We start from the raw sequence: 26,615 nt of genomic DNA on the forward strand, positions 1-26,615 counted from the left end.
ATTTGCACAAGTAGTTGATCTTTGGGGGTTTTTTGTTTTTTAAAAATAAATTTATTTTTGCCTGCATTGGGTCTTCGTTGCTGCGCGTGGGCTTTCTCCAGTTGCTGCGATCAGGGACTACTCACTGCGGTGGCTTCTCTTGTTGCAGAGCATGGGCTCTAGGCACGCGGGCTCAGTAGTTGTGGCTCTCTGGCTCTAGAGTGCAGGCTCAGTAGTTGTGGCGCACGGGCTTAGTTGCTCCGCGGCATGTGGGATCTTCCCGGACCAGGGCTTGAACCCGTGTCGCCTGCATTGGCAGGCGGATTCCTAACCACTGCGCCACCAGGGAATTTCCAGAAATAGTTGGTTCCTGGGGGCACTTGCCCCAAGAGAAAAAGTGGTGCTGTGTCAAACAGACTCAGAAAACGCTGGATAAGTTGGGGCCCTGGAGAGGTTCACGACCTACGTGTACAGATCAGATTCGGGCTAGTCCGGCGGGTCGACTCTGTCTGGCATCTCCACATTTGACCTGCAACATCTGTTAACATCTGGCCAGACAGGTTCTGCCTGGTCCACTTTCAGAAAGGCTGGTCTGTACCTTTTCCTGTGAGCTGGTGGGCCCAGCACCTTCCTCATTTGTCGCTCTCCGGGGGCAAGCTTCCTTCCTTCCTCCTTGTGAAGACGTGTGAAGCTGCGTGGAAGCAGCTTAACCGTGTTTCGGGGGATTGTGTGACCGTGCCGGAGGCTGCTGGTACCGAGCCCACCCAGAGGCACTGCTGCTGGGAGCTTAGGGGTGATTTAGGAATGAGGAGGATTTTCCTACTGCAGAGAGCTTGGGCATAGCCCTAAAATGGCAATAATCAGCCAGAAACATGACAAACAACAAAAACAAAACAGAATGAGGAGGGTCCGGGGCAGTGGTGGCGCTGGGCAGGGTGGACCACAGGAAAGAAAACAGAAACGTCATGCAAAGATAGGTAATTTAGAAGTAAAATGGAAATAATACCAGAGACTCACCTGGGAGGCTTTGGAGTTTCAGGAAAGGAGTCCTCACTTCCTGCCGTAGAATCCTCCGGAGCTTTGAAAAAATGCTGAGCTGCCTGGCTCCAGGCGGGCCTAGGGAGGGCCCCAGACAGGGGTGGTATCTGAAAGCTCCCCCAGGCTACTGTGCCCTGAAGTCAAAGCTGAGAGCCCCTGCTTTCCCGGTGGGAACGGGAACGGAAGCTGTGGGGATCAACTCCCTCTTGTCCTTTTTCTTATTCCTTTTGTTTCAATGAATTTCTTTTGCGTCTTATTGTTTCTCAGATGACAAATCGAGACTCACGTCTCCATCCTCCCGGGCTTTTATGTTGCTTTTCTATTTCTAGTTCTCATCCCGCTTTGTAAAGGTCTTTGCTTTGCTGTCTTTCTCCTCTAACTTCTCCCCAACCCCTACACACATGCACACACACGCACGTGCACACAGAGACACACACACGTGCACACAAAGACGCACGGACGTACACACGCACGCAGGCATTTTTGCAGTGCCCTCAGCCCGCACAGATGAACTGTGGTCCACAGTTGCGAGGCTAATTTTGACTGGGCAGCTGCAGCCTCTCTGGGAAGCCAGCTGTAGAAACCCTATGAAGATGGCAGGATCCTACATAGCTCTGGTGTCTCCGTCCTTCCTGCACGGGCCAACAGTGCTAGAGTGACCCTGGGCAGCTCTGAGACACGGATGCTGCTGGGCCGGTGGGCCTGTTGCCCTTTCTCCTCGAGGCTTCTTAGCTTGTATCTGTGTTGCTGTGTTCCTCAGCAGGTCAATGGCCAGAGGGTGCAGGGCCTCCCTGGGGTCCCACCCTGCAGCTAGACCAGCATTTCTCCTCCGGGGACGTGTAATAGTGTCCGGAGATATTCGGGGCTGTCCTGTTGGCGGCAGTAGGGGTGCTTCTGGCATCTGGTGGGTAGAGGCCAGGGATACCTATTCAACATCCCGCAGTGCCCAGCACAGCCTTCACCCAAACACTGGTAGGGCCCAGATAGAGGAAACTTGACCACAAGGTCCATGACAGCTGGTTACGTGTCTCTCCTTTCCCTGGCAGCCCTAGAATTGAAAATTGCAGAATTTGGGATAGGATAGGATCGAATCGACCTCAGTGATTTGGGTACAACTATTATTTATTTCATATATCTCTTTAAATTACGTCACTTTGCTCTCTTAAGTCAAATCCATGAAAAGTGGCAACATTATATATTTGCAATATTTGGGAAACCGGTATCACATGCCGCGAATAGACAGGACCCCTAAAAATAAGTGCAGAGAAGGCTCGGCCAGTTATTCACGTGTCCGGCTGGAATGGTTGTCTGTGCAGATTCTGAGCACGAGGTTTTGCGGTTGCTCTTATTTGAGTGTCAGAACAGGGTTAAACAGGCTAGTGCCCTGTGGAGGCTCTCTCCTTGAAGGAGGGAGGCCCGCAGGAACGAGCTTGCTTGCCCTGCGAGCCAGTCTTCCCTCCTGCCCTGCCTGCGTGCCGCCTGCGTCTTCTTGGGGGCTTCTCGGGTGCCTACATCACGCGCGGGGTGACCACAACCCGCTCTTCTCAGGCAGATGAGGGGGCTGGACCCCCATGCTGGGAGATTCTAGAAGGGAAAGCTGGTGCGGTCACCACCACCCCCCCAGCTCTGCAATCTCAAGCAAGTTATTCAAACTTTCTGAGCCTCAGTTTCCTCACCTGTAGGATGGGGGTGTAGCCATACCTACTCCTAGCATCGCTGTGAGTGTTTGGTGAGAGAACAAAACACACGTCCCAAGCCCCGTTCAGTGCTAAGCCCGATCACTGCTGAACACTTTCACACGCTTATCGTGAAGCATCATCAGAAAAGCTGGAGATATTTTCCACTACGATTTTAAATAATAAATGCCCACGTATGTTTAAGGCATTTGTACATTACGTGTACACATATGCACCCTCACAGGCAGGCTCTAAAGGTTCTGAAACTGTCCTGCCTGGTCTCCAGATCCTTCAAGGACTGTGGATGAAGGTTTGCTTTCCCAGCCGGCTTCCTCCTTTCTCATGTGACCCTCAAATGTCCCTGGAGGACAGTGCCCTTGTGCTTGAGGGACCTGGATCTTTCCTCTCAGCCCTGAAGAAATTTCTCAGGAGTCCTGGACAGAATTGGAGTCCATGAGCCTGGGGGGGTGTCGGCCAAGACCCAGGAGGCTGGAACATCACGTCTAAGTCCCCTGCCCCGTGCCCTGCCCCGTGTCCCCAGCCAGGCCTCCACACTCAGCCCAGCCCCCAAAGCCCCCCACAGGGTGTCCCTGCCCAAAGAAAGCCCGGGCAGAGCCTGTCCCAGTCGGTCAGGGGGCCTGCACTAGGCCTGGAGGAGGGGGCATGTTTCCTGGGTTGGGAACCCCCCTGCCCTGCTCTGAGGTAGAGGCATGGCATTTGGACTTGAGGTGCAAGAAGTCATTCCACTGCTGTGGGTTTAAGTCTCCAAGAGTTAAATGCTTTGGAGAGACGACATCCTCATCTATGAAGTGAGGACCCTCCCCGTCTCCAGGGTTTAGTGGGACAGCATATTCAGACACTGCATGGAGCCTGGGACACAGTGAAGCTGCAAGAAATGGCAGCTACTACGCAGAGTTTTAGGTCACGTGGAGCTGGACCCACTGAAAAGAGACCCGCCCAGCCCATAGCAGTTAATAAACAGAAAGGCAAGGGGAACTCTGAACTAGAATTGCTTCCAAAATGTGAGCGTTCAGGGAGCTACTGGACTCTCTGCTGCCAGGTGGTGATAAGTGTTATGGAGAAAAATGAAGGCGGGGGAGATGGCCTGGTGGTGCTGGTGGTGTGTGTGTGTGTGTGTGTGTGTGTGTATAATTTAAATGTAGGGTGGTTAGTTTCAAAGAGAAGGCAGTATTTGTGTAAAGATCTAAAAATAAAGGAGTAACTCTTTGGAATGGCAGGGAGCCTATTTCAAGCGGAGGAAAGACTCAGTGCAAAGGCCCTGAGGCAGGAACGAAGCTGGCGGCTGAGAGCCGGCAAGAAGGCAGATGGGCTGGAACAGAGTGGAAAGAGGCAGGGACCTAGGCCTCGGCCAAGACTTCATGCAATGCGGCACCCTGGAAGGACCAGGAGCAGAGAAGTGACAGAACTTCACCTGCATCTTAATGGGATCCCTCTGGCCACTGAGCTGAGAGACGGGAGCCCAGGGAGGAGAGGGCTGCAGTAACAGGGTGAGAGATAGTGTGGGTTGCACAGAGCAGGATCTTCTGAAAGAAGTGCTCATGTTCGGAATCTATTCATTGACCAATTCAGAGCCGCATAAATGTGGGAAGCAAGGGTGGGAGAGTCCAGGACAACTCCTGCTTTCTGTCACTGAGTCGGGGTCACCGCGTTTCCTGACCTGGCCTTGGGGAGCCCCTCCCCCTCTGCCACCATGGTGGGGGTGTTCCAGCTGGCGGAACAGGCCTTGAACTTGGGTAGGACAAGCCATTGTTTGGCGAGGGCCGTGGGCCCAGCAGGAGCCAGCACCCCATGGCCTGACGCTGGCCAGCCGCGTAGGGTAAACAGAAATTCAAAGGCTTCCCAGGCTAAGCGGGGCAAGCGGGACTCGGCTGTCTCCATGTCTCCCGTCCCACAGACCTTTGATCAGTGGGGAAGGAGGGTGTCCAGTGTTATCTCAGCTGAGGCCAGAGGGGCCTCCACACAGAGCGGCGCAGGGGGAGGGCAGTTGGGGGGAGGCTGTGGGAGTGGGGACACTCCAAGTCCCCTTGTGGAACATTCCTGTGGACTGGGTTTCGGCCCTTGGAGAGAGGGGGCTGGGAGGAACGTCTGGCTGCTGAGGGGCTGGGGGAGGGGAGTGCTGCTGGTGCAAAGAGAAACCTCTTGAAGTCAGGTGGCTTTTCTGAGCATCTGCGTCCTCCTGGGAAGCAAGTGTTTGGGGAGCCCTAACAGGCAATTATCCGTAAATAATCCGGAATGGCAGAGAGAGAAAGGACAGAAGAGGGAGATAAAAACAGACAGGGAAGGACGGGTCAGGGCAGCAGAGACAAGCGTGGCATCACGGGTGCCTCTGTGTCACTCAGCCCACCCGAGGTCACCGAGCACCTGCCTGGAGGTAAATGCTGGGCCAGCCTCCTGGGGCCCCACCCGGCTCCCTGGTGCTCATCCCTCAGCCTGGAATATTCTCTCTTTCCCTCTCCATCTCAGAAATCCTTCCAGACCTAGGGACGGGTCGAGGGCTTCCTCCCACTAGGACCGAGGCCCTTCTCTCCAGCATCTGTCACGAGCCTTGTCTGTCTTACCCGGGCGCGGGCGCAGTGTTTCCCCGGCCCCCTCCCCCCCGCCCCTTCCTGCCCTCCTGGGATGTTTGACAGTTTTTGGAGACATTTTTGGTTGTTGAGACTTGGTTTGGGGGAGGGGTGCTCCTGGAATCAAGTGGGTGGAGACGAGAGCTGCACACCCTGCAAAGCCCAGGACGGCCCCACCGCACGCAGGGAATACCCAGCCCCAGTGTCAGCAGTGTGGATGCGGCGAAGCACAGGTGCTGGGGCCACGGTGGGCGGGCAGCCTGGGTGAAGCTCGTTGGTGTCCCTGTCGGCTAGCGATCCGGCACTGTCCGTGAGCCAGCTGCATCCTGACCCTCGCATGTGCGATGGCCCCTTCTCCTCTCACAGTCCCAGCAGGAAGACCTGTAAGGAGCCCTGTCTGACAGGCAAGGAGCCGGGGCTGTCGCTGGCCTCGTGGGGTGGGAGGACAGAGGGGGCGATGAAGAGGTGGCGAGCTCCCCGAAGTGACTGACACAAGGCTGCAGCTGACATTTTAAAAGAGCGCGTTGCCCAGCCCAGATCTGCTCTGGTGCCGCCTCCCTGCAGCCTTGTCCTGCAGATGCTTTTCGGGGTTCACAGCCGTGCTGGAGGCAGGATCACGCCTGCCTTCTTGGAGCCTGTGTTCTCTGGGCTGCTGTGATGCTGCCTTAGACACACAGGTGCCCCCAGAGCCCCCCAGTGGGGGACTGGCCACCCCACCAGCTGGGCTCTTGGTCAGCAGGCAGCCCGCAGCGGTCTGCCCTGGGGGGTGGCCTTAGCTGCAGATGGCTGTCTGGTCCAAGGCCATGTCCCTCCCAGGGCAGCCAGTGTCCACCGACTGAAGGTTGCAGGGGTATAACGGCCTGGCCATCTCGGCCCTACTTGGGACAACTTCCCCTGGGGTGCGCTGAAGCTGTCATGGGGCTGCTCCCCCTGCCCACTCTTCTTCCTCCCCCGCCCTTCCACCAGTGTGGGTCCCAAGGGCCCCCCAGTTAATGGTCCTGGTGCTCTCCCTCCTGATCTCAGAGTCTGCTTCCCAGGAGCCCTGGCCAAGGCAATCCCCACTTCTCTCTGCAAAATCCTCCTCCCCAGGCTCTCGACTCCCACACCTGTTCCAAGGAGACAAAAGTGAGCTAAAAACCTAAACAGAATCCTGCCGCATCCTAGGTCGACCCCTTCCATCACTTCCTATTGCATTCAGAATAAAATCCAACCTTTACTTAGTCTGTACGCACTGAAATGCCACCTCCTCCAGGAAGCCTGTCCTGACCACTCTGCCCAAACCACAGCCTGCTCTGCTCTCTGTCAGCCCTTCTTTGTTTCCATCACTGCATTGATTACAACTGTGACAATTGTCTCCGTCTATTTGGGGCTATCTCCCTGGATAGTCAGCAGCCTAAGGGTAGAGACCTGTCTGCTTCACTCCTCATGGCTGGGTCCCCAGTACCTGGAGCAGGTCAGGCACATGGTGGGCCCTCAGGGAAGTCTGTAGCATAAATGAACCGGGGTGGAAACATACTAAGGTGACCCCCAGAGTCACACCCCTACATCATCCTCTCCTTTTGAGTTCAGACATGACCTGAATTGTTTCTCGCCAACAGAATATGACAGAAGGGAATGGGGTATCATTCTCCTCATTAAGTTATTTTATATAAGACTCCATCTCAGCAGGTGGGGTCAAGGCTCTCCTGCTGGCCTTGAAGAAGCAAGCAGCCATGCTGGGAACTGCCCACAGAGTGGGTACGTGGAAGGGAGGTGTGGGTACATCTAGGGCCAGAGGGCAGCCTCCAGCTGACAACCAGCAAGCAGCAGGGACCTCAGCCCTACACCTGCAAGGAAATGGATGCGACCAGCAACCACACCCGTGAGCCTGGAAGTGGACCCTTCCCCAGCTGAGCTTCTGAGTGAGAACACAGCCCACCTGGCACCTTGACTGCAGCTTTCTGAGGCATGCGTAAAGAGCCCAGCTAAGCCATGTCCAGACTCCTGACCCATGGAAACTCATAAATGTGTCTTCTAAGCCACTAAGTTTGTGATAACTCGTCGTGCAGCAATAGAAAATGAACACAACTGTAGTTAGAAAAGAATGGATGGAAATGTCACATGTATACCAGCAGACATTCATTGGATGGTATTGCTGTTACATCAATTTATCCATCCACCCATCCATCCATCCTGCAGAGTGAGGGTTACCACAGGAAGTTCTGCATCTTGCTGACGTTTGACCAACGAAAGCTGGAATGCCGGGTGTATGTGGACTCCACCTTGAGTTGTCCTATAGCCTTCACACTATTAGCAGACTATAAACTTTGTGACCAGTGTTGAGAAGTTGTCAAGGGTCTTACCATCTAAATGTGATCTCAGGAAAACTAAATATGTGTGCGTATACCTCTGTGTGTGCACGTGTGTGTATGGGCGTGTGTGCGCTGTGTGCGTGTGTGTTTACCCATGAAGTTAGTCAAGGGCAGAACCCAGTATTGTTCTCCCCCCCATCCACTTGGCTCAGCCCTGAGTGGCCACAGGGTGAGTAAGGGAGCGAGGGAGCTTCCGATGGGTCCGGACTTCCGGCTGGCCATGAGCATGGAGAACAGACACAGATGTCAAACGTCTACAGCAAATATAAGACTATTTAGGTGCAATTTAGTGAGTCACCCGCAGACATAAACATTTTCATCGGAATGACAATGTTTTCAAACAATTTGACAGTGCTCGCACATGCTGAACAGATGGGCTGGGGTCGGGGCCCAGCGAGTGCGCTTCTGGAGGAGGGAACCCCGGCCAAGGCTGGCTGGCCTGCTGGAGGGGCAGAGGGGACGACGAGACCCCGTCCGACAGCAGAGTGGCTCCTGGGATGACCCCAGGTCCCCACTCCCAGGGGAGCCTGCCTGCAGTTTCAGGCACCTCTGTTTGATGTTCCAGTGATACTGATGACATCAGGGGAATTCTTGATGCAAGGAGGCCATTCATTTATTCATTCATCTATTTGGGGAATTTGCCGAGTGCCTATTACGGGCTGGGCACTGTAATGTGTGTGTGTGTGTGTATGTGTGCGTGAGTGTGTAGCCTAATGCATTATGAACGTCTCTGTATTTGGAATCCACGGGCGTGTGAGGCTGGCCTAGAAGCAGCCCCAGGGCAAAGATTTTGGTCACCTGTTTGTTTGGGAGGTGATTCTAGGAAGCTCCCGTAGGGTGTGAGGAAGTGAGGGGAGGAAGGGCAGGAGGCAGACACGGTGCATTGATGAATGGCCACCCTGCAGGCAGCGGGGGCTCCATCTCTCTGGAGCCCTGTGACGTGGTGTGGGACTAATGTTTATAGTGACACAGCCAAAAATTTTTGGAGGTGGGATTCGATCCTAAGTCTGTCCCTCTCTGAGACTGTATTCGTCAGGGCTCTCCAAAGAAACAGAACCAATAGGATATTTATAATGGAAAATTTATTGCAGGAATTGCCCCATGTGGTTATGGGAGCTGAGAAATCCCATGATCTGTGGTCAGTGGGCTGGAGACCAGGAAAGCCGATGACGTAATTCAGTCCTAATCTGAACGCGTGAGAATTGGCGGGGGTGGGGGATGGGAAAGTTGGGGGGTTGATGGTGTAAGTTCTGGTCTGAGTCCAAACGGCCAAGAAACAGGAGTGCCAGCCAAAGTCTCAGCTCAAGTAGAAAGAGGGGATTCGCCCTCCCTCCGCCTTTCTATGCAGACCCTCAACAGGTTGACGGATGCCCACCTGCAGAGGTGAGGGCGAGCTTAGCCTACTGATTTGGATACTAATCTCTTCCAGAAACACCTCCATACACACATCCAGAAATAAGGTTTTATCAGCTATCGAGGCATCTCTTAGCCCAGTCAAGTTGACACATGAAATTAACCATCACAGAGACCAATTGTCTTAACGCTGTGGCGTAAAACTTCTCCCCGGTCTATCCCGCAACTCAGTTTATAGTGGAGGAAAAACAGTGCCTGTGAGTTGCACTGGATGCAACTCATTTCAGGCTCTATTTCCTTTCCCTTGATGACACATTCATTGGGAAAAGGCCGTGAGTGACTATGTGACGCCCACGTGTATAGGGGAGATGTTCTGTAGTAAATAAGATGGCCGTCTCCTCTGAGCAGGGGTGAGCCGTGTCCCCTCTTCCCAGGTCGGGTTTCTGAGTCTAGACACTTCCCAATTCATCTCTAAATATAATCACCAGTTACCTGCGTCCCCCCCTCCCAAGCAAGTGGAATGGTTTTGCACTTTAATCACCCACTGAGTTTCCAAAATTAATTTCCTGTTAGAAATAAATATTGCACTATGAATTATAAGTCAGACCAGGAGGTAATTTATAGAGAACCTGTAAATTAAAATTTCGACTGTTCTTTTCTGTAGCGAACGGAAGTGGGAGCAGTCAGAGGGTCTCTGGGGTTGAAGGTCCGTAGCTTCTCGAGGGAGGTCGGGTCTGAATGGACGCGACGTCGGCAGGAGGTCCTGGCTGCTGGGCCGCTTTCCTGTAATCAGCTGCTGCTGTTTCATGTGATTCCATTCAAGCAGCTGTTGAAGCTTGCCCACTGCGTGCTGGCGTAAATAGTGAACAGCAGAATTCCGGCCCAGGACACGGGGTCTCCTAGTCATGGTCCCCTGGGAGGCGGCTGCAGAGATGAGGATTCCGGGAGACCCCTGCGTTACCCTCGCTTTGGGCCCACCCTGAGGATTGCCCTCAGCCTTTGCACGTATCAATTTGTTTAATCTTCACGAGAATTGGACACAGTAGGTTCTAGCATTAGTACCATTTTGTACTGGTGGGAAAGGAGGCACGGAGAACACCAGTAACACGTCAGAGGTGGTGAGTCGGCAGGTGGTGGCGCTCAGGAGCGTGGGGTCCCCCCAGTTCCGAGTCAGGGCCCCGACTCCGTCACACCCAGTCCTGGCTGGCCCATCGCCCCTTCTGAGGCCAGCCCACTCCTGTTCTCTCCGCCTTGGTGGCCCTCTCACCTCCCAGCCAGTCTCTCGCTTCTCCGGGACCCCCCTCAACACACACAGTGCACATCACTCAGGGAGAACTTCAGAAACGTGGATTTGAATGTGAAATCCCACTGTGTCACCCCCCAGGGCTGCCCTATGCCCTTAATGAACAAGACAGCACCCTTGCCCCAAACCACGCCCCGGTGGGCAGGGGAGACCACCCAAAGCAGTGGCTCCCTGGAACCCCGGCAGCAAGGTGATGATCTTGCAGGTTGGGGGAGGGGAAGGGCAGGGTCCTGGGAGGAGGTGGCATTTCCACGTTAAGCACTTCTCTGGTGAGCAAACCCTCACAAGCCAATGGTGCAAAGTTCCAGCAAAATATTTATCGACTGGCTGAAAACACACAAAATTGGGAGGCTCCGTGGTGAATGGGACAGATGAGTCCTTGCCCCCCAGTCATTCCTAGTTCAGGCAGGAAGATGGGAAATCCGCAAGCGGCCCCTTGCAGGGAGGCACGTGCGTGAAGGGGGAGGTGGGGTGTCTGAGGGGCTCCTTATGGCTTTTTGCATCTTCCCACAAAAGGATGCAAAAAGCCATCGGGCACCTGTGAGCCTGCAGGTGATATTATCATCACTCCATCTTGAGGGGGGTGGGGACGGGACTGACAGGTGAGGTGAACTCCCGGGGCCGCAGAGGTGGTACATGGCAGAGCGCGAGCCTGACAGGGCAGCTGGCTGCAGAGCCTGTGGGACCGCCATGAGCCCTGCCTCTTCTTTCCTGATTATCAGTAAATTGTTGAAGGAGCCGATCAGGTGGGGCCACAGCTGAAAGGGGTCCTTCCCCTCACCCCACTGCCGGCAGATCATCCTCTCCTCCCAGACAATCTCTTCATTGGTTAGGATTTCTCCTGCACGTCTTGAAGCCCAACGCAAACTGGCTAAGAAACACAAGGAAATTTGCTGGCTTATTTCTACCGGGAATTCCAGGAGTACTGGCTGCAGGTACAGCTGGATCCAGGGACTCAAGTTCTGTCTTCTGGACTCTGTCTCTCTTCATTTGATTCTACTTGGCTTCTGCTCTCTTTCAGAAAAGAGGCTGCCCTGCCTTATAGTAGGATGGCAGCCTAGCTGTCCCCTGTGTGTGTCCTCCCAGCTTCACAACCAAAAGAAACCCCTTCCCTCCAGCTCCAAATACAGCTATTTTAAGGAAGGGCCCTGACTAGCTTGGCCAAGGTACCTGCGCACTGCTGGGCCCACTGCTGTGACAAGAGGAACCAGGGCTGTGACCGGCCCATGGCATTGAATGGAACCAAGACGTGGGACAGGAACATTGGGTGCCGGTCACTGCATCCTCCAAGAGGTGCGCTAGAAGTGGCTTCTGCTTCTTGCGGGCATTGGGGGAGTTACACCAAGGAGGGTCCTGAAAGAGACACCCATCTTAGTGAACGGAAGCCCCCTAAACCAAGGGTAAGAGTCCCACTGCCTCACCAGACCTGCCTTCCTGGCCTTCAGGGATTGATGGTGGAGGCTGAGCCAGCACTTGGGGAACGTTGCTGGCCTGGGGCTCCTGGGAAACGCAGTAGAAAGCTGGACGGGTGCAAACATTGGCTGGAGGGGGAGTTTAACTATCACCACCCCTACCGCTTCTCCTCTTCTTCCCTCTTCATTAGCATAAAAGTCCATTGAACCCATATTATGGTTCAAGAAGCTCCAGACAGAGCCCGTTCTGTGCATTATATCATTGCATCCTCACAGCGGACCCTCATTATAAGCTCTACGATCTTCATTGTAGCTCAGAGGGCAGAGCTGGCCACCAGGTCTCTCCGACTCCAAGCCCATGTTCTCTTCTCCACACACAAGACAGTCTTGCCTCACTTTCTAACACACGCAAACAAATGACCCGCTTGGAAGCGTTTCCCATGACGGGGGTCCACCTCCCATATGGTGAACGGACCAGCACGGTCCACAAGCATGTGACCAGCTGTGGCCAGAACATCTGGCTTTCTTTCTTGCCCAATTTTTCTCGGTGCATAAATTCCCTTTTCTTGGCTTCTTTCATCTGGCCCCAGGCCTGATGTCCCCTGGGGACACAAAGAACCAAAGCAAATATTTACCTGAGCCAGACTTGGCTTCAGTTTAGGTTAAAAAGACTCTTTAAAATGTAGAAGTGGAAACAGCCAGACCCTCGGGGTTATATCCTCCAGGCCCCCGTCCTGTTGGTAAAACAGAACAGAGAACGAACTCTGAGAGGTCGCCCATTGTAAGGGCTGGAGCTCCAGGGCTTAGGGCTAGCAGACGTTGCTTTGGCTGTGGTCTCGGTGGTCAGAAAGGCACACTTACTGGGGGTGGCTCTGGGCGGGGTGAGGGTGGGGTGAGCTGTGATGGGGTGACAAGGACCAGAGAAACTCGAGACCCCGATTTTTAGCGATTTGGGGCTCCAGACCAGGAGTTGAAACTTTCTAGCTGGTGACTGAAGCGTTGGGCAAATCAGTCTCTACTGTTAACTCCTGAAGGGGTCATGCTTGCAGATTTGCCCTTGGGAGAAACAATTTTCTTTTTGATTGTGGTAAAATATATATAACACAAAGTTTATCTGTTTAAGTGTACCGTTTGTTGGCACTGAATATATTCACACTGTCACGTAAGCGTCACCCCCATCCATCTGCAGAACTCTTTCATCTTCCCAAACCAAAACTCTGTCCCCACTAAAGACGAACTCCCCACCCCACCTTCTCCCTCTGGCCCCAGCACCCACCATTCTGCTTTCTGTATGAATTTGGCTCCACCCGGTATCTCCTTGCTCTAGATTGAATGTTTGTGTCCCCCCAAAATCGTATGTTGATAACCTCACGCCCAAGGTGGTGGTGTTAGGAGGCGGGGCCGGTGGAGCTCATCAGGTCATCATCTCGGGAATGGGATTCATGTCCTCATAAGAGGCCCCACCCTCTCTCCGTGTAGGGGCGCAGCGGGGAGTCGGCAATCTGCAGCTCAGCCCAGAACTCGGCCGTGCTGCACCTGCTCCGGAGCCATAAGAAATGAGTTCCTGTTGTAAGTCTTCCTGGCTGAAATATTTAGGCAGAATTTTCTTAACCTTCCAAACACATGCCTGGGCTTCACTGATCCCACCTTATGTGAGCCAACATTTCTTAGCCTGAGAGATGATTTGCTCATTGAGGGACCAAACAGAAAGATCACGGGTGCATTTACAGTGGGATAACCGCATTCTTGAAGGATGAACACTCAGGGCTGAGCGTGTGATGCGTTTCTGTTTTTATGACCAAGAATCAGAGGGGAGCTTCTCACGAGAGATCCCGACACTAATTGGCTGATTGTAAGAGACAGCAGCAGAAAGGTCGTGGAAACTTCCCATGTCTCCAGCCTGCTTTCAACGATATCTTTCCATGCTCTTGCCTCCCTGGGCCTCGTCAATGGCTCCGGGCCATAACATGAGCTTAAATAAGTTCTGACCTCCAGTTTGTTTGAAACACTGACACAGTGTTTCGTACAGAGCAAATCAACAAGTCCTGGGAGTGACTCCAAGTGGATGTGACTCTGAGTCCTGTCCCAAAGCAGGATTTCTGAGATCGAAGAAGAAATTTCCAGAAGGGCGGCAATGCCGTGCTCACAGGCTCCCGCAAGCACCACTTTCCCTCAGGGCTGCGTCATTCTGCCAGAGTCTGTCTTTTCTTGGCTGAAGTTCTCTCCCTGCAAGACACACTCGTCCCTTGGTATTCACAGGGCATTCGTTCCAGGACCTCATCTTGGGCATCAGAATCTGAGGACCCTCTCAAGTCCCTTATATAAAATGGTGCAGTATGGCATATAGTCTAAGCTCATCCTCCCGTGCACTTTAAATCATCTCTAGATTACTTGTGATACCTTATACGATGTGAGTGCTACGTAAATAGCTGTCAGCTCATGGCAAATTCAAGTTTGGCTCTTTGGAAATTTCTGGAATTCCCGCCCCCTCCCCCAACATTTTTGATCCTTGATTGGTTGAGTCCAAAGATGCAGAACCTGGGGATATACCGGACCGTTGTACATCTAACAGGGAAGGAGTGGCCCTTATTGGCTTTGTCCACCCTCATTTCTCAAAGTGCACCCCACAGGCCACCTGTCCACATTCCTCCCTCCCTCCCTTCCTTCCTTCCTTCCTTCCTTCCTGAGACCTGGAGTGCAGACCGTGTCCAGAGATGTTTCAGCATCCCCCCTCACAGCTCTTCTGATCCAGGGCTCACAGGGTTCACAATACTATGTGTGGAGGCGAGCAGAGAGGCCGGCCGCCCTCCAGGGAGCGGGCATGCTCTGGAACCGGGTTGCCCGCTGTGCGTCCTGGAGGAGCTTCCCGAGTGGGAGGCTCACTGCCTGTGTCGGGCACCTGGTCTGGGGAGAGTGAAGGGCCCAGGCCGACCAGCACAGACGCCTCCCCGGAAAGGCTGCGCTCGTGAAGCCCCAGCAAATCACTGCCAGTGCCCACCCAAGGCCCTTCGGTGCGTGAGCTCTGTTGCCTTTGAGGCCTAGAGGAGGAAGCAAGACATCTTCTTATTCTTATTCTAAACGGCCAACAGTCCAGCTGATAAAAGGGAGGCACTCTTAGGCCCTCCCGGAACCTTCCAGAAGGAGCTCTCCCAAACACCATGGCCGCAGCAACAGGAGCTGGGGCCTCAGGAGGGCATGCGGGCGTCAGGGACCCCGTCTCTGCAGGGCGACGTCCTCTGTTCTTCCATCACCTCGCGCTGCTTGTGTCCTGCAGAGCACCGGCACAGTTATTAGCACATAAATCATCTTCTTTATCTCCTAGTTCACGTCCTTGGACTGCAAACTCCACGGGGCCAGGGCCACGACTGCTCTGCCCCCAGTGCCTGGTGCCCAGCAGACCTTCAATAGATACTGATTGGCTCAACAAATAAAGGGCGTGATTCCCAAATCCTCTGCCCATTTACAGAGTCACAGAATGCAGTCCTCACATCTTTCTCGAGGGCCCGCTATGTGCCAGGAACATGGCCAGACATGGGATCCGTAGGATAACAAGAGCCCTGCACGGTCCCTGCCTCTGGGAGCTGAGTGATACCATGGAACTGACACAGGTTTGCGAATCAGGGACACAGGAGTTGGAACATCATAGGTTGGTCACTTAACTGCGTGCCTTTGGGCAACGAGCACCCAGTTAAGCCTCAGTTTCCCTGTTTGTAAAATGGAAAGAATGGTGGCATCTACTTCGTGAGGTCATTGGGCAGATTGGAAAGAGCGTCTGTAATGCGTTAAACAAAATGCTTAGTACATAGTAAGTGCTCATTAAACTAGCTTCGGGATTCATTTCCTAGGGCTGTTGTAAGAAAATACTACTAACTGGGTGTTTGAAACAATAAACGTTTATTCTCTCACATTTCTAGAGGTCAGACGTCTGAAATCTGCTTCCTTCTGGGGACTCGGGGGGAGAATCTGTTCCAGATCTCTCTCCCAGCTTCCGGTGGCTGCCGGCAACCCTTGGTGTGCCTTGGCTTGTGGCTGCAAACCTCCAGCCTCTGCCTGCATCGTCACGTCCCTCCTTCCCATGTGTCCCTATGTCTCTGTGTCCCTCTACCCTTAGAAGGACACCAGTCATTGGATTAGGGCCCACCCTAATCCAGTCTGACCTTAACTAATTACAACTGCAAAGACCCTATCTCGATATAAGGTCACATTCTACGGCTCTGGGAAGACATGAGTATTGGGGGGACATTGCTGAGTCCAGAGCAGCGTCTCTTATTTGGGGGCTCAGTGCCTCCCAGACACGATGGCCTCGCATCCTCTGAGGCTCCTCAGGAAGAAGGGCCAGTGAGGAGGGGAAGGCGGCCTTCAGGCTGTGTGACTGCCTTTGCTTTTGCTTTGAATTCATCTGATTTGCAAAGGGGGAGCCTGTGGCGGGGACCCCGCCTTTGACGTTTCTCTCAAAATGGCAGGAGAGCAGCCGGACCACACGAGCTGGGCTCCAGAGCACCCTGTGTTCATAGGTCTGAAGAGCAGGCTTGGTTATAAAACAGACACTGAGCAGAGCTGCCGGAGGCCGACAGGAGGGTCGGAACGCGCGGCTGCTTCCAAGCTGACGCTGGCGGGGTGGCAGAGACACGGTGGTCTCCTGGTGGCCCAAGGGCCCAGCAGCGAGTGCCAGGGGTCCAGCCTGCCTAAGAGTGCTGGGGTTCCAGCTCCTCGGTGGGAAGCACTGTTTCTTTGTCAAACATTCTGGGAACCTCATCTCAACCTGGCACAGACCTCGCCCTTCCTGGGGTCACGAGGAAGGTTTGCTGCTGACGTCAATAAAATTCAGCCCCGTGATGTCTCTCCTGGGGATGCGTTTGTGGTGGGTTGATTCAAAGCCGTTCTGAAGATAGAGCCAGAGGGATTTGCTGGGTCTTTTAGGAAAAGTCCACCCACCAGGTATCTGAACCTGTATCCTAAAGAGCAGCGTTTCTTCTCTGCCTGTGTGCGCAGCGGTGACACCGAAAGCGTAAGCAGAATGACTCTTTGCTCGCTGAGTTTCACTTTCCCGGCACCTGTCCCAGGCTGGCTCTGCTCTTGTCAGCCTCCTGACTAGCACCCTGTCCTGCTTCCCTAATTCAGGCTCAAATCGAGGGTTGCCCTTGTTACAAAGGCAGATCCTGGGGCCCCCGATCTAAAGATTCTGACTTGGTAGGTCCTGGAATCCACCTTTGAAACAGGCTCTCTGAGTGACTGATCCAGTCGGTCTGTGCGCTACCCTGGGGCGATGTTGAGCTAGCTTGGGAAGAAGCCCTAGAAGCATTCTGGAGCTCCAGAGTATTTCGCAAAATTAGAGAGACTTTTAGGGAAGATTTAAACCAGTGTTTTCCAAAGCAGACATAGCATACGAAGCTTTCCAAAGCCAATGGCCAAGGGCAACGCGGCTGTAGGTGAGGCATGCGTGTGGCGTTAAATAACATTGATTCATACAGTGCAAAAATGATTCCCCTTTCCACCCCCCTGGTTAGACCAAGGCGAAATTCTTCTGGCACTAGGAGTCTTAGCACCTCCTGACATTTCTAATCTCCCTCGTGAACAGAGAGAGAAGGGCCCCAGGCTCAAAGCCTACACAGGCAGCAGCACGTGGCTGGAATTTAGTAGTATTCATTTAGAAATAATTATTTCTCAATATTTCTGAATAATCAAGCAATTATTACTTAGAAATAATTATTTCAAGGTTCCAGAAAGTAAATAATTACTTTCTATTAACGGCACGGTACACTGATTTCCATTGACGGTGGTGATACCAAGAATCCTTTTAGATTAAATGCAGTTAATTAAAAATGCGAGGTGGTTCACCGAAGAAAAGGTAGTGACCGCATCCTAGCACAGGTGGCAGAAGAGGCCAAAATTATGGCAGTGCTGGGGAACGATGGAAGTTTGGGAAATGCTCGTCTAGTCGAAGTTTTGCATTAGGTTCATGAGAAAATGGAGGCCCAGGGAGGGGAAGGGGCTTGCCCAAGGTCGCCCAGCATCTGGGGATGGTCTTCGCTGTCACCTCCAGGAACCCACTGCGGAGCTCTGCAGAGCCAACACTGCAGGAGAAGTTTTTTTTGCAAACCTGGGGATCTGAGCTCATTGGGGAGGTGTGATTCTCAAGACACCAATATCGGGTTTTTTTGGGTTTTTTTTTTTACATTTTTATTGGAGTATAATTGCTTGACAATGGTGTGTTAGTTTCTGCTTTATAACAAAGTGAATCAGCTATACATATACATATGTTCCCATATCTCCTCCCTCTTGAAGACACCAACATCTTTGACACATACCAAAATAAAGCGACAAGAGTGACCTCACGAGCATGTGGCGGCCACTGGGAGCAGAGGGCTATAAAAATTAATTGCTCTCTATCTGGTGACCTGCTACAGCAGGTGGGCCCCCGCGAGGGGGTCACCCAAAAGGCAGGGAAACGGAGACATTCTTTGGGCCTAACACAGCGGTTCCGTGGTGACCTCACCCGGACAACAGAAGCCTTGTTATTCCAAACTGAATTTCATTTTGTTTCTAAGCGCTGGGGAGCTGGGGCTTGTGAACAGCTTTCATCAAGATGAAGGTCTAGATCTTCAACAAGAGCGGCTGGTCCTCCGTGTCTGCAGAGCATGGACTTCAACAGTTGCTAGTTCTGGGGCTTCCCCCGTCCATATCCGAGATACCTTGTTGGTCCCGCTGGTCTCCACTTGTGGTTGGAGTGAGCTCGGGGCGTGGAGCCACGGCGGCAGAGTCTGAGATGGGCATTCTCGTCCTGGGGTGGTTTCGAGGGAGGGCTCTCAGGAGAAGCTGGAAAGGCAGTGAGGGAAGGGAAGGACCGGAGCAAATCTGCATTTGATAAGGAAATTCAGATGCTGCTGACAGTGATGGAAGAGAAACGTCCCCACCTGACCATTTCCCACCAACCTTGGGCTGACGATGAGTACAGGAGCTGGGTGTGCTCACCTGCAGGGGAGCACCCTGAAGTAATCTTCTCCCAAAGCCTTCTCCTCGGTCACCATGGGCGCTTCTCTTCCGGGCACACCTTGCCCTGCTCCCATGGGGAGGGTGGATTCCGCCACAGAGTTGAATCCACCTCAGGCGTGAAGCAAGGTATCCAAGCCCCTTGTGAGTCGGTTCTTGTTGTGGGATGCCCTTGCGATGGACAGAGAGGCTCCCCTGATCACGGTCACCTTTCCAGAGAAGGGGGGTGGTCTTAGGAAGTGGTGTTTTGCTGGAAAACCAGCTCTCCAGGGGACAGGAAGAGGAAAGTCCAGATTTGTAGCTTTTGCCCATTTCCGTGGTGTAAATACTCTCTCCGTGTGACCGATTTCAAAGCTACCAATGGTGCAACAAAGGCTCACAAGATTCCTGGTTGTTTAACGACGAGCTCTCACCAGCCAGGAGGAGCTGAGCCCTACCACACCCCTGCATTAGCTGCGGCTGGAGGGAACAGAGGGCGGGGAAGGCCATCTGGGTACCAGGTCAGCGTCTCTTTGACTTTGTGATGACCACAGCTGCCTTCCAACCCGTCCTCCTGCTTCCCCTCCCCTGTGTGCAAGAGTGCCTTCTTCAGACGCTGCTCCAACGTGCCACGCTCTGGTAACCCTTCACATTAGTCTTTAGTTCCACGGTTGGTGTGTTTCCATTTCTTTGAGGCCAGTTCTCGGAATTGTGGCAGCTTATGTCATGGCTACTGTCTGGTCATCATGTAGTTAACTTCTTCCACCTGGTGTGGGTTTCAGTATCTACAGGACAGCTCACAGGACATGGCTCAGAATATTATCTCTAGCCCTTGAGGAGGGACCAAAGGGCCCTGACCCTGCTTAATGACTCAACTATTATTATTTGGTCTTGTTGGACAGTTTTCCTTTGTTTCTTTATTTTCTCACTTCTCTGATTAAACTTATACTTTGGCTAAAGTTTTTCTACAGACAAAAGGCAGGCGGAAGACCCGCTGGGGTGTGGGGGGGGGGGGCAAGGACCACAGGCTGCTGCTCTGTTTCATGCTCACACGTCTTTGCCAGGAGAGGTTAGGGCTGTTCCTGACTCCCAGACACAGGACGACGAGAAGCTTCCAGTTTGGCGCTTTCCTGGGCTCTGTCCCCTGGGGTCTCTTCCCTGGGCTGATTTTATCTGCATCCTTTGCTGTAATAAACTGTAACTGTGAGTGCAGCAGCTTTCAGTGAGTTCTGAGTCTTTCCAGGGGATTATCAAAACTGAGAGCCCCAGACTTGCAGCTGTTGTCCGCATGATGGTGGTCTCGGTGTCCCCTGGACCCTTCAATGCCCATTTCAAGAGCACCTCTTCTGTGACTGGCCCTGGGATGCAAGGACCAGGGTCTCAGATTGGGCCCTGTTCACTCTGCATCCTTGGGCCCCAGGACACAGTAGACGTGCCGTGAATAGTTGGTGGATTGACCCATTCGGTAACGGCAGCCTTTGCCATTCAGTAAGGCTGGGCTGTTGGTTTTGTCATGCCCACCTTACAAGGTGAAGCTGGACTTGCAGAGGGGCAGTGACTCGCCTAAACTGCAAAGCTGAGCCAGGATTTGAACACTGGTCTGAGGTTCTGAAGGCTCACTTTGCACCGTGTTCCGTTCCGCTGCGGGTCTGGCCTCGTGGCCGCACACCTGGGAAGAGGAAAGGTCGGGAATACAGAGGCCAGGGAAGCAAGCATTAGGGGTGGAAGCACCAGGGAACAGTGCAGCAGGGGCTGGCCCGGGGCTGCTCAGAGCTGGGCTCTGCAGTGATGCTATCTGTGCCACGTGTGGGTCTGGCCTCAAAGCAAGGAAAGAGAAGAGCGAGGGAGAGAGAGGGGCCAGACCCTTTGTGAGTTATGAAAGGGAAGGCCAGATGAGAAGAGATAACAGCTTCAATGCCGTGCTTTTATTATACAAATCTGCACTTCGAGTTGGAAGAAAAGGTTTTTTTTCTTTTCGTTGTTATTTGCTTAAGAGAATTGGAGACCCAGAGAGCTGTCTCGGTGGACGATTAATGGGAAAAAAATTACATTTCGATGAGGTCTCTCCTCCTGGAGGGTGACTGTCTTCAAAGGAACGTGTACAGTGGGTGTCAGGTTCGTTTCCTCATTTCTGTCTCAGCTAGGGCTGAAAGAGATGTTTTGAAGGGGGAACAGGGTAGGAAAGTGGCCGTTTAAGGCTGAGAGGCTCCTCGTTAATAATAATCGCAGCTAACATTGCCGGGGCCGGGACTGTGCCGGGCGCACACTTTGCGGTGTTGTGTACAGGTAATGAGCCCATGAATGAGGTGACACCAATGTCTCCATTTCACAAAGGAGCCAAATGAGGCTCAGGGAGCTTAAGTAGTTGGAACAGGGTCATAGGGTGAAACATGACTGAAACTGGATCTGTCTGGCTTCTCGGTCCTGGCTCTTCCTTCAGATTCATTTAAAGGCTGGACCAGCACCTTTCAGGGACAGCCTTGGGCAGGTGTCCATCTGGTCTCAATGAAAGGGCTTGGAAGAGCCAAGAAATGCCCCTCCTCTGCAGGGGTCTGAGACGGCGTCATGTGAAGCCCAGGGACTGGCCCTGGGAGTTGAGGATGGGTGTGGGAGAACAACAGAAGCTGGACCTGGTGGGTTTCACCTTATCCAAGAGCAGTGGCGGGGGAACAGGAAAGAGGAGGCGGGAGCGTGATCAAGTTTGTATTTCCAGAAGACCGAGACTGTCAAACAACAAATCCGAAGTGTCAGAGCCAGGGGCCTCGGGAGGCCCAGGCTAGTCTCCTGTTAATGCAGCAGGTGGAGACCCAGGGCTCTGCAGAGCTGGGGGTGCCGGGCCCAGGGAAGGGTACCCGGGAGGCTGGGCCCAGACCCCTACCCTCACTTCAAACAAAGCAGACCTTTGAAAATATTTTGTCTGGCACCCATTTGGGGGCTTTCACAGAAGATATCACTCAAGAAAACGTCTCTCTTGCCAAATAAATGGAAAAAAAAGAAAAGCATGTGACTTCATGCCAACCTCTTTTTTGTAAGGCTGGGGACCCCAAAGCCATGTGACCAGGGATGCGGCTGCACAGTTCGTGGCTGAGCCAGGGCTCCGGTCCCTGGTGTATCCCTGTCTGCCCTACACTGGGCTTCTTTGGCGTATTAGTTTCCTGTGCTGCCCTAAATAAATGAATGCTAACTTGGCAGTTTAAACAATATGAATCTATTCTCCTACAGTTCTGCAGGTCAGAAGTCTGCAGTGAGCCTCTCGGGGCTAAAACCAAGGTGTCGGCAGGGCTGTGATCCTGGTGAAGGCTCTAGGGGAGAATCTGTGTCCTGCTCGTTGGGGTTGTTGGTCGAATTCAGTTCCTTGGGGTTGGCAGACTGCTGTCCTGCTTCCTCGCTGGCTGTCAGCTGGGGCCTCTCTCCGCTCCTCGTCCTACACGTGGGCTGCTGTGTCTCAGAGCCGGCAGCAGGGTGTAGACTCCACACACTGTGCATTTCTTTAACCCTTGTTTGGAGCTCAAGTTGCTCTCACTGGCAAACGCTCTCCACTTTAAAAATTCTTTTTAAATTGTGCTAAAATACATATAAAATTTACCATCTTAACCTTTTTTTTTTTTTTGCCATGCCACATGGCTTGTGGGATCTCAGTTCCCCAACCAGGGATTGAACCTGGGACCTCAGCAGTGAAAGCACAGAGTCCTAACCACTGGACCTCCCGGGAAGTCCTTCATCTTCAAATGAAGATATATATATATATATATATATATATATATATATATATATATAGGTGGCATTAACAACCCTCAGAATGGGACAAAATATTTGTAAATGAAACAACGGACAAAGGATTAATCGTCAAAATATACAAGCAGCTCATGGAGATCAATATCAAAAAAACAAACTTAATAGACATTTCACCAAAGAAGACATACAGATGGCCAAGAGGCACATGAAAAGATGCTCAGCATCACTATTAGAGAAATGCAAATCAAAACTACAATGAGGTATCACCTGACACCAGTCAGAATGGCCGTTATCAAAAAATCTAGAAACAATAAATGCTGGAAAGGGTGTGGTGAAAAGAGGAACCCTCTTGCACTGTTGGTGGGAATGTAAATTGGTACAGCCACTATGGAGACCAGTATGGAGGTTCCTTAACAAACTAAAAATAGAACTACCATACGACCCAGCAATCCCACTACTGGGCATATACCCTGAGAAACCATAATTCAAAAAGAGTCATGTACCACAATGTTCATTGCAGCTCTATTTACAATAGCCAGGACATGGAAGCAACCTAAGTGTCCATTGACAGATGAATGGATAAAGAAGATGTGGCACATGTATACAATGGAATATTACTCAGCCTTAAAAAGAAATGAAATTGAGTTATTTGTAGTGAGGTGGCTGGACCTAGAGTCTGTCATACAGAGTGAAGTAAGTCAGAAAGAGAAAAACAAATACTGTATGCTAACACATATATATGGAATCTAAAAAAAAAAAAAAATTGGTTCTGAAGAACCTAGGGACAGGACAGGAATAAAGACGCAGACGTAGAGAATGGACTTGAGGACATGGGGAGGGGGAAGGGTAAGCTGGGACGAAGTGAGAGAGAGGCATGGACATATATACACTACCAAACGTAAAATAGCTAGCTAGTGGGAAGCAGCCGCATAGCACAGGGAGATCAGCTCAGTGCTTTGCGATGACCTAGAGGGGTGGGATAGGGAGGGTGGGAGGGAGGCTCTGGAGGGAGGGGATATGGGGATATATGTATGCATATGGCTGATTCACTTTGTTGTACAACAGGAACTAACACAGTATTGTGAAGCAATTATACTCCAATAAAGATCTATTAAAAAACAAATCGCACTATTGTGCAACCGTCAGCCCCATCCACCTTGAGAACACTTTCCACCTTGTAGAAATGAAGCTCTGAATCCGTTCATCAGTAACTCCCCATGCGCCCCTCCCCGCAGGCTGTGATAACTACCATTCTGCTTCTTGTCTTTATGAGTCTGATTAGCCTCGGTTCCTCCTACAGGTGGAATCATACAGTGTTTGTCTGTCTGTGAGCAGCTTATCTCACTCAGCATAATGTCCTCCAGGTTCATCCATGTTGTATCACGTGTCAGAATTTCATTTTTTAAGGCTGAATAATATGCCGTTGTACGTACAGACCACATTTTGCTTATCCGTCCGTCCATCCATGGACGTGGGTGGCTTCCACGTTTTAGCTGTTGTAAATAATGCAGTTACGAACATGGGTGTACAAATATTGATATACTTTCCAGATTCTGCTTTCAGTTCTTTTGGGTGTATACCCAGATGTGGAATTGCTGGGTGATATGGTCATTCTATTGTTAATTTTTGAGGAACTGCCATACTGTTTTTCCACAGTGGCTGCACCAATTCGCATTTCCATCGACAGAGCAGAAGCGTTCGAATTTATCCACATTCTCACCAACACTTATTTCGTTGTTGTTTAACAGTAGCCATCTGAATGGGTATGAGGTGGTATCTCACTGCGGTTTTGATCTGTATTTCCCTATTTATTTGTGATGTGACGAGCTTCTTTGCTTTTGGGGATTCAGGTAACTAGAGTGGGCCCAGGTAGATATCCAGATGACTGGGATAACCTCCCATCTCAAGAACTTTAATGTAATCACATCTGCCAAGTCCCCTTGCCATGTAAGAGAACAGGTTTACGGGTTCCAGGGATTGGGACATGGACACCTCGGGGCCATTGTTCTGCTTTTCACACTTGAGCAGCTGAAATGGACCTGGAGAGCTTAGGGGGGTGCTGTCCCCTTTTCTCTCCTCAGACCAGGTGGGAAGTGATCATCCAGGGGCTTAAAGGACCTCCAGCATCTTAATGAAAATGCAGTTGCTGTTGTTGTTTCCTCACCCGGGTCTTCAGAGACGAATCACCTGAGAGTCACGTGTCACTCAGCCCCTCTCGGTCTGTCCAACTGAGCAGCTCTTTCACACCAGGTGTCAGGCAGGTGTCACCAGTGGTGGACAAGGTCCTGTGTGGGAGACAGAACTGCAGCATCACAAGGTTGAAGTGCGGTTATGAGTGTGTTCAAGTGAGGAGGAGACCCCAGGGTTCCAAACCTACCAAACCTCGGCTTTGCTGAGGTGCTGATGCTTAAGCCCAGAGCAGGAGTCACTCAAGGCAGAGGTGAGGGTAGAGCTTCCCAGCAGAAGCAACAGAATATGCGAAGTCCCTGAGGTTGGCAGGGGCTCGGGTGGGGGGTGATCCCGGGATCCGAGGGATGGTGAAGGTGGCAAAGGCTGGAGAAATCAGTGCTCCCACTTCCCATTCGAGAAACATCTAGGATGTTAAGCTTGCTCAGTAAGGGACTGTTTTCCCTTCTGCGAAAGTCACGGAAATAACAGAGTTAGGAATCGGAGTGCGGCCCCATTACTCGATGGTAATTAACACGACGGCATCACTTTTTAGTAAGAGATTCAGCCATCGGTTTATTATTCCAGGAGGGAGATTAAACACACAGCATCCATGACATGAAAATGAAAATTTTGGTTCCTCCCGGGAGCCAAGGGGGATGCGGGGGAACTTCATTCCCTTCTCGTCCCGGCCCTGCGCCTCCCTCCCTGCTGCCCTTCCCCCCACCCCAGGTTGTCGCCCCCAAAGACCTCCCTTTCCAGTTGAGTCACAAGCAGAGGAATCTCTTAGCAGCCCCCATTTCCTCTGCTCCAGGAGGCCTGCACGATGAAACGGCATCTCTGCACAGCGGAAGCCAAGTCAAACAGATTAATGTGAGATGCATCTGCTGTAGATTAAACATTTGGAAAAGCCATTTTATAAATATTTTTTTCCCACAGCGACATCCCCATATGGCCGCGAGCTCCGGTCCCTCTTCCCAACGCTGCCGGCGGCCTCAGGCGTATGTATTGAATGTACACTCGGGGTTCAGGACTTCTGTTCCTGGCCTCCCAGGAGCATTCCAGAGCAACGGCTCATCTACTCTGGGGGACACATCAGACTCCGAGGCGATCAAGACAGGTGGCGTCCACGTCATGCGGGGCTGGCCGTGGAGGTGAGAGGCACCCCGTCTTGGTCTTCTCTCCAGAAATCCAGCCCACAGCCCTTTGTCTGCTCTGTGCTAAGTCAGGCCTCGGAATTCCCGAAACCTAGGTTCTTGTGTTTCTAGAACTCCCCATCCAGCAGGAAAATACCTTCAAGGGTCAGCTCTTGGTCCCGTGAACCATTACACTCCAGAGGACCACCAAGCCCCGTCCCTTCTCCCCAGTAAGTGCTTCCAGATTACGCGTCTGCAGCCGCTTCTCATTGTTTCCTTCCACGGCCCCCTCCCACCACATACCCCCAAGCAGCCTGAGGGATAATGCTTGCACACGCCTGGCGTTCAACCCACCACCAGTGGACACCTGCCTCCAGATGTTTGATCAGGCCCTACAAGGCTCCATGCCTTCTCTCCCTGATAGATCGATTTACAGACAACTATAGATTCATCAAACTTGCAAAAATGGTGCAGAGAGGTCTGATGTATAGCTTCTCCCAATGGTAACACCTTCATAGCTATTATCAATATTAAAACCAGGGGCTTCCCTGGTGGCGCAGTGGTTGAGAGTCTGCCTGCCGATGCAGGGGACGCAGGTTCGTGCCCCGGTCCGGGAAGATCCCACATTCCGTGGAGCGGCTGGGCCCGTGAGCCATGGCTGCTGAGCCTGCGCGTCCGGAGCCTGTGCTCTGCAACGGGAGAGGCCACAACAGTGAGAGGCCCGCGTACCGCAAAAAAAAAAAAAAAAATTAAAACCAGGAAATTGACATTGGTGTTATTGCAGATTTCACCTGCTTTACGTGCACGTGTGTGTGTGTGTGTGTGTGTGTGTGTGTACGTGTGTGTTTAGTTCTATGCAACTTTACCCCACGTATGGATTCATGGAATTGCCATCATGATCTAGACACAGAA

This window comes from Delphinus delphis, chromosome 15, assembly GCF_949987515.2.
Source record: "Delphinus delphis chromosome 15, mDelDel1.2, whole genome shotgun sequence".
Classification (NCBI taxonomy): Eukaryota; Metazoa; Chordata; class Mammalia; order Artiodactyla; family Delphinidae; genus Delphinus; species Delphinus delphis.